Raw genomic sequence first — 13227 nt, forward strand, 5'->3', positions numbered from 1 at the left:
AAGATTGGATACGAAGTGAGTAGCACTGGTGTTCTTTACACAATATGCAATAAAGTATTAATAAAAATAAATAAAATTTTCCTCAAGTTTCGTGATTGAAACCTAAAATAATATTTTGCAAGAATAAATTATATTTACAGAGTTCATCTCGTCCCTTGTCAAAGTAAAACGTCTTGAGATTTACTTGAACAGCGAAATTAAATATTCAAAATAAATTAACACTTTGACCTTATTATATATTCGTATTTAATAAGTACTGTAAAGTAATTAATGACATACTATCCGATATTTTCAAGACATATTGTACTTGTAACAGCGATATTATTCAAAGGGTCAAGATTGAACAAGCGAACTACACATCACCAGATTGCTTGTTCAGTTAATCTATTTTAGTCATAATATTATCATACAACTACGTGCTATGTATACGTATGTATAAATTAAATATTAAAATTAAAACAGTTCCCAGGCTCAAAATTATTTATTCTCTTCTGATAACGACTCTATAATTCTTTTCGTTTAAGTTTTCTAAAACATGTTTCAGTATCTTTAAAATCTTACAGAGTTATATTCAGTTTTTGCATTACGTTGTATATCATGATATTATACAGTTATAGAATATTCTAGCCACAAACAGTAGTGCTTCGTAATGTTGAGTTCCGGCTTGAAAGGTGAGTGAACCATTATAAATACAGAGCAAGGAACATAACATTATAGTTCCCAAGCTTCATAGAGTATTAGCAATGCAAAGAATTGTTAATATTTCTTACAGTGCCAGTGTATATGGGTGTTGGTAGCGAGTAACTTCAGGTGAATCATTTGCTACCCTGTCGAATTAATTCCACATTTGTAATATTAGTATAGATCAATCCACTTACGTAAAATTTTGAAAGGAAATATGTAATTATTACTGAAGTATAACTTTAGTAATAATAACATTTTTACTAACAATATTCACATTTTATAATCATCGTTTCAAGATTACATTTACTCACTGCAGATTTAAGCCATTAAATCCTGAATGAAATGCAAAATTATCTGCAGTGTACGTGTGCATATAACAGCGTTTTGTGTTAAGAAGTTTAAACAATCGTTATGGCTGCAGCTTAGGTAGTTAGCAGTTTATCGCCCGACCCGTCTTTACAGTTGGTTTGTCAAGAGTATATTATATTTATATGTGGCTAGAGCGAGCTTACTAATTATCATGTACAAACTTCAAAGTAATGCCTCTAAGTTGCTTGGTGGTAACTTTGAATAACCCCGTCATCACTCATTATACTAAGCAATGTTTAGTATTCGTTTTGTGTGTTGGAAGGAATGGAACACTTACTCACTTGACCTTTCAACCGATTATCACACGAGGACTTCATATATTATATTATATTCTGTAACTACCTAGGTGATATTTCTAATGTATTTTAAATATCTCAACTTTCGGGGAGACTGTATACACGTAATTAATGTAGCTTGCGGGTACTAGATGGCGTTAAGTCAAAATAAGTAATTTTCTAAATCGCGATGTCATGATTCGAAAACGTTTATATATGATGTTATGAATTTTCTTGACTAAACATTGTTATCAGTGACACCTATTAGTTTTACTGTGAAGCATCCTTAGGATCTAGTGGTCTAAGTTCTGAGACTGTTTATCCTTAACACAGGTTATTTGATTAGCCTAGCTAGGATAGCCAGCACTTGAACTGTGTTTCTTTTTATGACCGTGTTCTAAAGATATAATACATAGTGACTTTTGTCATAGTTCAACCATGTAACCGTTTATTTTTGTATGGAAATAAATTGTCATTATTATATTATACGTAGTATCCAAAGTCAGTTAAGCCTTAGTGATATAGGGAATGAATAATATTTCTTGCAGTTTCAATGTAATTGCTCGTGATCAGATATTGATAGCTGATATGGCTAGCGCGCATGCGTCGTAACCGATGATTATGGGTTCAAATTTAAATTGTGTTAATTTGTCTCGTGCTCGGCGGTGAAGAAATACATCGCGAGGAAACCTGCATGTGTCTAACTTCAATGAAATTCTCCTACAAATCCGTATAAAAACAGAAGGTGGAATATTCTCCAAACCTACACCTCAAAAGGAAAGGAAGCTTAGTCCACTACTAGGAAATTTACAGGCTGTTACTTTCATTACTTATCGTCAGGTAACCAATTTGCGAGTCTACGTTTTTTTGACTTAAAAAAATTAGTGCCACCTGTCGAGTACATTAACAACAAATACATATACATATCAAAATTGGTCTAGCGGTATATATTCGGAATAGAAAACTTTGATGTTTTTAAAACTAATTGCGTAACCGGCGTAATCATCCGGCAATAGTAAATCATTAATTGTCTTCGTGCGCGAAATAAAATGACACTTTAAACGAGCTGATTGGATGAAATTGATGATAAATGGGAGCCCTTACAATCAAAATTTCACAAAACCTTCCTAAGTACGTCCCTCACATTACGAAACGAAGGTTCCCAAATCCCAAGGCTCTGTATAGCTTTGCGTTCATAATCAATCTATAGGCACATTGATTTAATAAATTTAAATCTTGTATTGCTTCCAAAAATTTTGATGGAAACTCATTAATAATTTAAATAACGAATGATAGTTATTTATTTTTAATTTGACATCCGATGTCAAAGTAAGAATGTATCGCTTAGACAACCTTTTTTGTAATACTACACTTGTAATACAAAAACTTAAGAAAAAGGAAAGAACACATGACTTTTATTAAGTTCATTGTTATGAGTGATTCAAAATTAAATTAATAAAAAAACGCCTTACAAGAATAATATGTAAAATGCAAAAGTACAATCGTAATATTTAAACAAACGTTCGAATTCAAACAGAGATGATATCTAGAAAAAATATTTCACATTCAAAAGAAAGAAATATCAAAACGCTGAAAATGTAAACAAAGGGACATATAATGAAAAGATTACCTTGACTTTTTTCCAACAACTCAATTCTTCGCAACGCACATAGGCAGGGAAACGCGGTCGACCTCTAGTAGTATAACTATTTGAATACGATCAATTATACTAACTTCACATTGGTATTCATTAGAAGTCTAGTATAGAAAAGTTTTTCCTCTATTAATAACTAGTATTTATGTGCGGTTTCATTCTTTATGTTTTTGATATAAGCGATGTTGCATTTAACACAAAACTCTCCAAAAGAATCGCGTTGAATTATGGACAACAACAATTCAACAGTATCTTCAAGGACTATTCGGGTACCTAAAGGTACTATTATGCTTATAACTATAAGTATCCTTCAAATCTAATTTATATTTGAAACATCAATTTCACGAAAGAACTTTTCAAATAGACCTTTATTTTGCAGACTTATCTGACATAAAACTACGAATAGTAGAAAATTAAATATTTTGTAAGAAGCTTATAAGCGATTGTTACTGATATACTATTGTTTTGTAATAATTTTTTAGAGCATCATTTATATTCTTATCAGACATTTTCAAGATACATTATCGCTTATATACGCTAGTGCAGTACCAACCACAAGATGTAGGAATTTATAAGCATTTACAATGTAATGAAATGTACAAACATATTTGTACCTACGTGTTATGTGTGACGGTTAGATGACATTGTACATAATATTAGTTTAGTTACATTACAATAAGAATATGTAAGAATTGTTAGAGTTATGAAAATTAAGAAAAAAAAAAATGAATATACTTTTAATCTCCTACTGCTGCGTCACGGCTTTGTTGTACACCAATAAACATATACATAAGTCACATTCAAGAAATATTTAGAAGAGGTGACTTTAGGCTCTAAAAAAAGTTATTGAATAATATATTCTTTATTCGAGTTGATTTGTACGAGCACGTTTGAAGCATCATTTTCAGAGTTGATTACGTAATTAAACGTAAAGCTACTATTGCTCTGGTAAGCGCATTATAAAGACAGAACCGCCAGGCGCCGACAAGAAGCACTTTAATACAAATTCAGCTATTACTAATCTATACTAATTATAAATGTGAAAGTAACTCTGTCGGTCTGTCACTATTTAACGACCAAACCGCAGAACCGAATTTGATGAAATTTGTTATGAAGCAAACTTGAACTCCAAGGAATGAGGCTACTATTTTAAATAAATAAATAATAATAAATATGAGACAACATCACATACATTACTCTGATCCCAATGTAAGTAGCTGAAGCACTTGTGTTACGGAAATCAGAAGTAACGACGGTACCACAAATACCCAGACCCAAGACAACATAGAAAACTAATGGTAATCTACATCGACTCGGCCGGGAATCGAACCCGGGACCTCAGAGTGGCGTACCCATGAAAACCGGTGTACACACCACTCGACCACGGAGGTCGATGAATTTATGAAGTATTTTACGCTGCCTAATACGTGACAACGAACCATTAAAACGCGAGCGAAGCCGCGTTCAATAACCAGTTGTAAATATTTGAAAAACAATAGATAAGACACCCAAAAATGGCTCTAATATATTATCGAATAGAATTCAATTTAGTAATTATAAAAATGGAGTTATGACCACATTGAAAAACGCAATATGTAGGTTATGGGCTAGACTATCTATTATACTGGCAATGTTTTCATTGCTGATGGTTTCGCGGTCGATATCCACTCCGAACATGTATTAGATACTTTAGTCTGTGTTGCTTTTGTGCACTTTCAGTACAAAATACAAAGTTTGTTGTAGTTATCATGTATTACATAAGTAATACTTAATGAATTTTTGAGAAGGTCAATTTGAGTAGATCAGATATTTAATAAATACATATACTATCTAAATAAATGTATAATAATGAAACAACGCGTGCATAAAGTAACAGTATATTTATGTCCCTGTTAACTGAGCCATCTTGGGTTTACGAACATATTGGAGATAGACTAATAAATAACAAATAGATTGAGAATTTTATCGACGAATGATGACTCGAAAAGGTCTACGTAAGTCTGCGACAACACATCTGTTGTTAATGGCTAAGGGACTGATTATAAACAATTGTATGAAACATTTAACTTAAAGATATCTGATTGCTATTAATTAATTTTCATTATTTGTTTTTGTAAGTTTATTTTAGTTTTTCTTTATCAGACCAATAGTACACAAGAACCTTGTCAAAGAACAGAAATATTTTTTCTAATTTTCTTTTTTGGACAAAATAGTTAGGATTAAATGAAATTGATAAACACTACTTTTTTAAATTAAGTCATGGTGTTTCTCTTCTGTCTAGAAAACATAAGGCGTGGAATTGCTGTGTTTTATAAATTTTAATTAAAAATATTCGAAAGTAACAATGACGTGAAGAACTCGAGCTGTTCTCGTTCGAAATTGGAGTCTTAACTAGTCTTATATTAAAACCATTTTCTAAAGTTTGTTTGCTTGGAATACGAAGATAACAAAAACCAATTTACGAGCGCTCTATGTAATTCCGGTATTTGCTCTAATTAGAGGTCAAAATGTAATTAACTCTGCCTTGACACACAAAACGGAAAGTGTACGATAAAACATAGAAAAATTTATACTTTGACACATATAATGAAAAAAAAGGATTATTATATTTCGAACTGCTTCGATAAGATAAATTTTTAATCGTCGATGGGTCGTTCCTATGCATAAATTAATTATTATAAAGATTAATTGCTGGGATTATCATACACGGACCATAGAGTATTTTTACGTAAAAAAAATTTAAAACCGTAGGTTTGAAGCTTATGCCAATTTGAGGGGAAACGAGTCACGTTTTCAATTAAAAACAATTTTTTACAATTTTATATGTGTGAATATTACCTTAATATATATTTTAATGAGCATTTCATATGCATTGATTTTAATATAACGTTCAATTTCGTTAAGTATTAGTAGGACTTATATTAATATATTATTTACTTATACAATATGTGAAATGTTTCATAAGATTACAATAACAAAGTAACTATTAACCATTTACGGTTATTTGAATAAACATGTTAATTTGAAATTTAAACTAGGTGTGAAAACCACTAATCCTCTAAAGACAGCGAAGCGCAAATTACTAACAAGGTAACAGAGTTCGGTTTTCAAAGTGAGCAAATTTAATGCTGGCCAGTACTTGAATTTCTAAGAAATAAGGGTTTAATTTTGCAATTAATTCAATATACAATTTATAAATTTAATAAAGATAAAGGTTGCTTGCTCCATAAATTCTTATTAACATTGAATTATTGCTATTTTTTAAATCAAAATAAATTAATATGATTCATTATTTTTCATTAAGTTACATCACTACAAATTTAAATGAATTATAAATAAATGATGATAAGACAATAATTAACAAAATCTTCAGAACATCTCATACCTAAGACTTCGTTATATCATTTCGTAGAACATCTACAGAAATCAACTAGCTACGACGTAGCTGCTACGAGTATCATATGAGTAATAGATGTAAAATTATATTATTAAAGAGAATTCTTTCTAATCCTAGTAGAAATTTATTACCGCTTAACTAAAACCCGTGGTGTAGTAACATATTTCTAAAACAACTGATGTCGCTAATCTACTAATTACAAATAATATATTTCTTAATTGTACTTCATCTGTATTTGCAAAGGGAAAACTGTTTAATTGTACCTGATAAATTTCAATTCACAGAACTCCTTACAAAATAACCCCTTTCTATAAATCTCCCTAATAAAACTTCCAAAACAATACCAAAACGTAACGTGATTTATTTCGAAGGGAAGAACTAATAAAATATGAACGACACAACAAATCAAAAATCTCGGTAAGTACGAAACAAAAAAGCATTAGCATAAGAAAATTCTCACTTTTGTGTTCCACGCGTTGAGTTTCACCGAGTCAGTACATAAATCACGAAACCACTACACGCACTCACGATAACATAAGCGACACGTCCGCTCGCCTCGACGTCCGGGCGACGAATAACAGGTAAGGAGCGTCCCCCCACAATGATGGTGCACTTACGTTATCATTTTTGGCATCATTTCTGTTCACTTGTTATCACTTTTTGTTAACCCTTGTTAGTTCCGTTGGCGAAGTATTGTATTTTTGATATTGTTCATGATTGAGTTATAATTTGAATAGTTAATGTAGTCGTTCATTTGATTATAGTAAGGGCGTAAAAAATATACCAATTCTTGAAAATTATTTAATGTTGACGTTTATTAAAAAAGAACTCAATTTATTTTATTTTTTCTAACCTTAATCTTATTTAATATTAAATGGCAAGACTATAATAAAACATAACAATAAATATAAATAGTGAGTTCAAACAGATAGATCAATAAAAGCATGAGCATATTGTATAAAAACATTGGTTCTCTTAAATTATCTCCTAAATTTATTTTCGATAGATATTTTCAGAACATTGTTTGAAAATATAAGCTTAAATCCTGGATAGCTAAGCTTTTAAGCAGTAAGCCCGAATTTTAAAAACAATATTTTCGAACGAGCAGAGCTTTTTATCAATATATAATACCTATTCTACCATTTTATTAATAAATGGATTATATAAGAGTGCGCACTAATATACAAAAAACTATTATATTATTATTAAATAATATAAAAACTTTTTACAAAATATGAAATTGGTGTTTAAAAATGAAGTCAACTTTAACATTTTAACGATAATGCTATACTTTAGTAAAGTTGTAAATTTACCACGAACGTATTTTAATGTAATTTTCTTCAATATTCTATCAATATTTCTAGACTACATGACTATTTAACATAAGTGAATATGTTTTTGTCTCCTGAAAGTTGAAGTATAATATAGTATACGATTAAATAATTGTGCAAAAGAAAATCATTGGTTATAACAAATAAAAACATTGACGTAATTATGAGGGATTTGACAATAAGTTTCAAGATCGCCAGAATACTATAATTTTATAACAGTATATTTATTCTGGAATAATAATAAAACATCGTTCGAAATGGAAGTGTTAATTAGCAGAAATGCTATTATTTTTTATCGATATCAATTTACTTTAATAAATAAATAGAATTTATTTTTATACATGGCTAAATAATCTGATTCTCAAATATATCGTAACTTTTTATAATATACTCGTCCTCTTTATGAAGCCAAACTGTTTCATATTTAGATTATTATAGTTTTTATTAGGGTAGACGAACAAGCGTGCCGCCTAATGATAAATACTAAAAAAAGGAAAAATAATTCGCATCATGAATTCACTGCTAATCATAGTGATGGCGACCTTAAACTGGAACGCAGCAATACAGATATTGATGTTTGGCCATAGAATGATTGATGAATGGCTGGCACCGATTTAAACGAATCTTTACAAAGCCTTATTACGGACAAACTAGATAATCGTTATAGTTATATTATAGCTCATAATTCTTACTTGAAAATTTAGTTGAAATATATTTTTGACAAGTAGTTTCCCGAGGCTTCACTCGCGTTTAAGGCTGTTGGTTGTCATGTGTTGAGCAAAAAAGTAGCCTATATCCTTTCATGGAGTTCAAGTTTGCTGCGTATCAATTTTTTTTGCTATTGGAAGGCGGACGAGCATATGGGTCATCTGATGGTAAGTGGTCACCATCACCCATAGGCAATGACGCTGTAAGAAATATTAACTATTCTTTACATCGTCAATGTGCCACCAACCTTGGGAAATAAGATGTTATGTTTTTTGTGCCTGTAATTACACTGGCTCAATCACCCTTCAAACCGGAACACAACAATACTGAGTACTATTATTTGGCTTAACTGATGAGTGGGTGGTACCTACCCAGACGGACTTGCACAAAGCCCTACCACCAAGAAATATATCAAATTTCATCAAATTCGGTTCAACGGTTTGGTTGTGAAAGAGCGTCAGACAGACAGATTTACCCATATGAATGGGAATAAGTGTACCCATATGAATGGGTACGTTTTGTAAGCTATTATAAAACCCAACTTGATCATAAGTAAACGATTTTTCAACAACACCCCACTTCAACACCAAAGCGACCCTCGTTATATACATGATACATAACAAATTTTTGTTTCGATGTTTTGGTACATAGAAAGAAAATAATCAGACCACGAGCGTTCATTAAGATAAAAGTATAAACAATCAGAATATCTAAATCTACTCCAATTTTAAGAGAGGAATTGTTAAGAACTAATACATTGCCTCTAAACCTACGATTTCGCGATAAATTCAAGCACCAATATATTTTATTGAAAGTGATAGACAATATCGTCGTCCTTTACTGGTTACTATCAGCTTGCTTTATGCAACCCACCTGAGTTGGTATTATCCACGATATATTCTATCGCCAAACAGAAGTGTTAAGAATTGTGTGAGCCAATGTCTTTACGAACACAAATGATATACATATAACTTAGTTTCAATGTCGGTAACGCATTGCCGATGTAAGAAATGGTTGTTTTTTATTGCAGCGCCATTGTCTACGGGCGGTGATGACCTATTTGCATATTTGCCTACCTGTGTCATCAAATGTATAATAAAAACTGTATTCACATCACTGTATTGGAGTTTCGTGGTTCAATTTTGTTCATCAAGTGGTGATCAATTTATCCTTATTTTCAATCTTCTCGATCGATCCTTAGGAAGTTTAAAAACCTTTATATAAGATAAATGATTGCAGTTACATTGTACTGATCATAATAAGAAATATACTTCTAAGACCCAATCCAACAGATAGCTCGGATTAAGCGTAACGTAACGTAATTGCGCTGTTCGGATCTGTAATCAGTTTAGTACGTTTCAAAGGAATTGAAAACACATTCGAGATTAAACTGTAAGCTTAAATTTTGTAGGATTCTTTTAATATAGCTTATTTATAAAATTATATATATATATATATATATATATATATATATATATATATATATATATATATATATATTTATTTATTTATACCACTTGAGCTATCCATGTCATAGTATGAAGGTTATAAAACATTGAATCCGAGAATGTGTTGGGTATAGTTCTGCCATATGCAAATACAAGCGATTGCTGGAAGTAGCTAATTTGAAAAGATAAGCTGTTTGAGTATTTGTGTTGCATCTACATACGCAATATTCGAAGCATAAAGTGGTTATCATAAGTTGCATAATATATTATATATGTGCTTGCAATGTAAAAAAGTAAAAATAGTAAAGTAACAGCCCGCAAATTTCCCACTGCTGGGCTAAGGCCTCCTCTCCCATTAAGGAGAGAGTTTGGAACATATTCCACCAGGCTGTTAAAATGCGGATTGGTGGAATGCACATGTGGCAGTTCGTTCGATGAAATTAAACACATGCAGGAAACCTGCATGTGTTTTTATGAAATTTTTTTTTTTTGAATTTCTATGAAATTGTCACATGCAGGTTTCCTCACGATGTTTTCCTTCACCGCCGAGCACGAAATTAATTATAAACACAAATTAAGCACATATGTATAGTGGTGCTTGCCTGGGTTTGAACCCGAAATCATCGGTTAAGATGCACGCGTTCTAAACACTGGGCCAACTCCGCTCGCAATGTACATATATAGCAGCTATAAACAAAAACAATTTGCAATTAAGGGAAATAAGAATCTAAAATAGCGAAGAATTCCGAGTGTTCCCTTCACGAGACCTACGCATACTTGTAAGACATTATATTCAAATGTGCTGAATATTTTCTATTATATTTTCCATTGCAATATAGAGGCACGTGAATGTTAATAGCGCGAACGTGATCGATGAACACATTTCGAATCATTTATTAATGATATTCTGATGGACTAGCGGTTTTAAAAAGCAAATGTAGGAACAACACAGTGATAATATAGATAATATACATAATAAATATATATAGATAGAATCTTCCAGTTCGATACATTTGTGGTTAAAATATGTAATAGTCCGTTGCAACCAACAATATCTAAATAGATGCAAGATCAGAATTCGGCGCGGAATAAAATTAAAATATTTATACTTATAGTTAAAATAGAATCTTTTTCAAAGTCAATATAGAAGTGTTATGTATGTAAAAATACATGAGAAGATTCATACAATTACAATAAATATATTTTCGCTGTTATTAAGATTGTTAAGTTACATGTATCACATTATTTATGTTATCGTTGCGACACAGAATAGAACATATATTTTGATAATATAAGAGCCTTATGTGTGAAATATGGGAGGCACGTCAGACACAAGTCACACATGTGTGAGTGCTATCAATTACAGGGCATTAATCTAAGGTTTAATATGTCAGATTGCATGGATTACGAATGACGTCACTGCACCTTGACAATGGAAAGCTGAACAATTATAGGAAATTGTCTTGACGTTAATATTAAAAGGATGCCTTAAACTGACTGAGTCATAAAATTTATATTTCGAAATAGCGGCCCGTCTCGACTTCGCACGGGTAGACATAAGGTTTTTTAAATACTATAACCCTTCATTTTTTATTTTTTTTTTTTCGTTACTATTTTCCAAAGTGTATAACAACTATCGTTATATTTAAACTTATTCACACAAAACCTTAATAAATTATAAATATAAACCTTCTTTATGAATCCTTTTGTCTAGTAGTGAAAATCGCTTGAAAATCTGTTAAGTAGATTTGGAGTTTATTGCGAACATAGAGGCAAAACAAACGTGGGACTTTGTTTTAAAGAATATGTAGTGATGCTTTCAACATTTTGATCCCAACTTTTAATTATGTATAATATTATATTGCTTTATTTGGTGGTAAAGTTTTTTGCAACTAACTACAGACGATTGGTATTATGATAAATGATTATATTTCTTACAATGCCAATGTGAATTTGCCAGAGACGAGCTGAATCCTGAATGAAATGAAGACATATTGCGTGTTTGTATTTGTACTTTATACTATAGTCAGCTGTTCGCACTTGAATTTTTAAAAAAAAGTTGTTCAGTTTGCAGATTTTACAATAACTTATTAATTCTGTATAAGACAGCTTTTGTGCCATTGAGTCTTTTGTGGGGCAGTATTTAGACATTGCAGCGTGATATTATTAGTATTTTATAAACAATTCCAAAACAGAGTAGCCTAAGTCACCCCTTATAACATTAGTTATCTATCAGTAAAAGTCCTGACAAAATCGGTTCAGCCGTTGCAGAGATTAGCCGGAACCAACAGACAGAAAAATATCGTAAATGTGTTTTTTGGAATATGTATTGGTATAGGTGTCGCGGTTATACCACCCAATTTTATTATATGTGAAGATAATATAAGAAATATAAATATGTTTATTTCTTTAAAGAACACTAATATTTGTAATATTATTTTATATATTAATTGTCTAATTTTTGATGAAGTTTATAAGTTAAAGCCGATGAATGGTTAAATGTAAATATGTCAATGCTTCTTTACTCAAAAGAATTATTTCTTAACCATAGTTCTTTATTTCATTAAATAAGGTTCTAATACTATGATTTTGGATTAATCATGTGACTCGTTAACCCTAATTTATAGTGTGATAATTATCAGAGTCACGCAACTCCGTAATAATATGCATATATACTAAGGTGTATAATTATTTTCTTTAGTTATTGATTGACTTGTATAATACCATTATATTAAAATACGAGTAATTTGTTATACAAACTGGATGACGTATCGAGTTCAAACTATTTAAAAAATGATTTAAGCACTTTTTTTACTTTATAAAATATGTATACTACCAGACCTTTATTTTTCAAGCGTTTTCTTCAATATCTTGTAATAATTTCGTTCGTTCTTTAACAAAACTGACATCTTTATATTAGTATGACTAGTACTTTATTTAGTAGTATTGATTTAAGTTGAAGAGTAGAGGCCCAGTTAACAGCATGGTGGAATATGTTTAGAACCTTCTCCTCAAAGGAAGAGGGGGCTTTAGCTTAGCAGTAGGAAATTTACAGGCTGTTGTTGTTGTTGTTATCGCGAGTAAGCCAGTGTAATTACAGGCATTAAAGGCATATCTTATTCTCTAAGTTAGTGGCGTACTGATGATGTAAGGGTAGTTCTGATGGTGGCTATGGGTAGTGAAATGATAAAAAAGATAGAATTATATAAAGCCGAAGATTTTGTCTATTTGTCTATTATACTACTTAGTCTATAAGATTTAGTCTATTTATGGAAAAACTATATTAGCTACGACCCACAAGAGTGGACCATGTAACTAAAGTACATGGAGCTGGTTGTTATAAAATATATTTAGATTATTT

General features: G+C 31.0%; 1 protein-coding gene across 1 annotated transcript in view; it reads right to left on the bottom strand.

Annotated features, from left to right (window-relative positions):
- The window catches only part of LOC124532381 (acid sphingomyelinase-like phosphodiesterase 3a), an 88116-nt gene extending 81177 nt beyond the window's left edge, over positions 1-6939 (bottom strand). The window contains exon 1 of the mRNA XM_047107277.1: positions 6840-6939. The gene's annotated coding sequence lies outside the window, so the exon portion shown is untranslated. The remainder of the gene's footprint in view (positions 1-6839) is intronic.
- Between the last annotated feature and the right edge of the window lie 6288 nt (positions 6940-13227).

Source organism: Vanessa cardui, chromosome 9 (genome assembly GCF_905220365.1).
Source record: "Vanessa cardui chromosome 9, ilVanCard2.1, whole genome shotgun sequence".
NCBI lineage: Eukaryota > Metazoa > Arthropoda > Insecta > Lepidoptera > Nymphalidae > Vanessa > Vanessa cardui.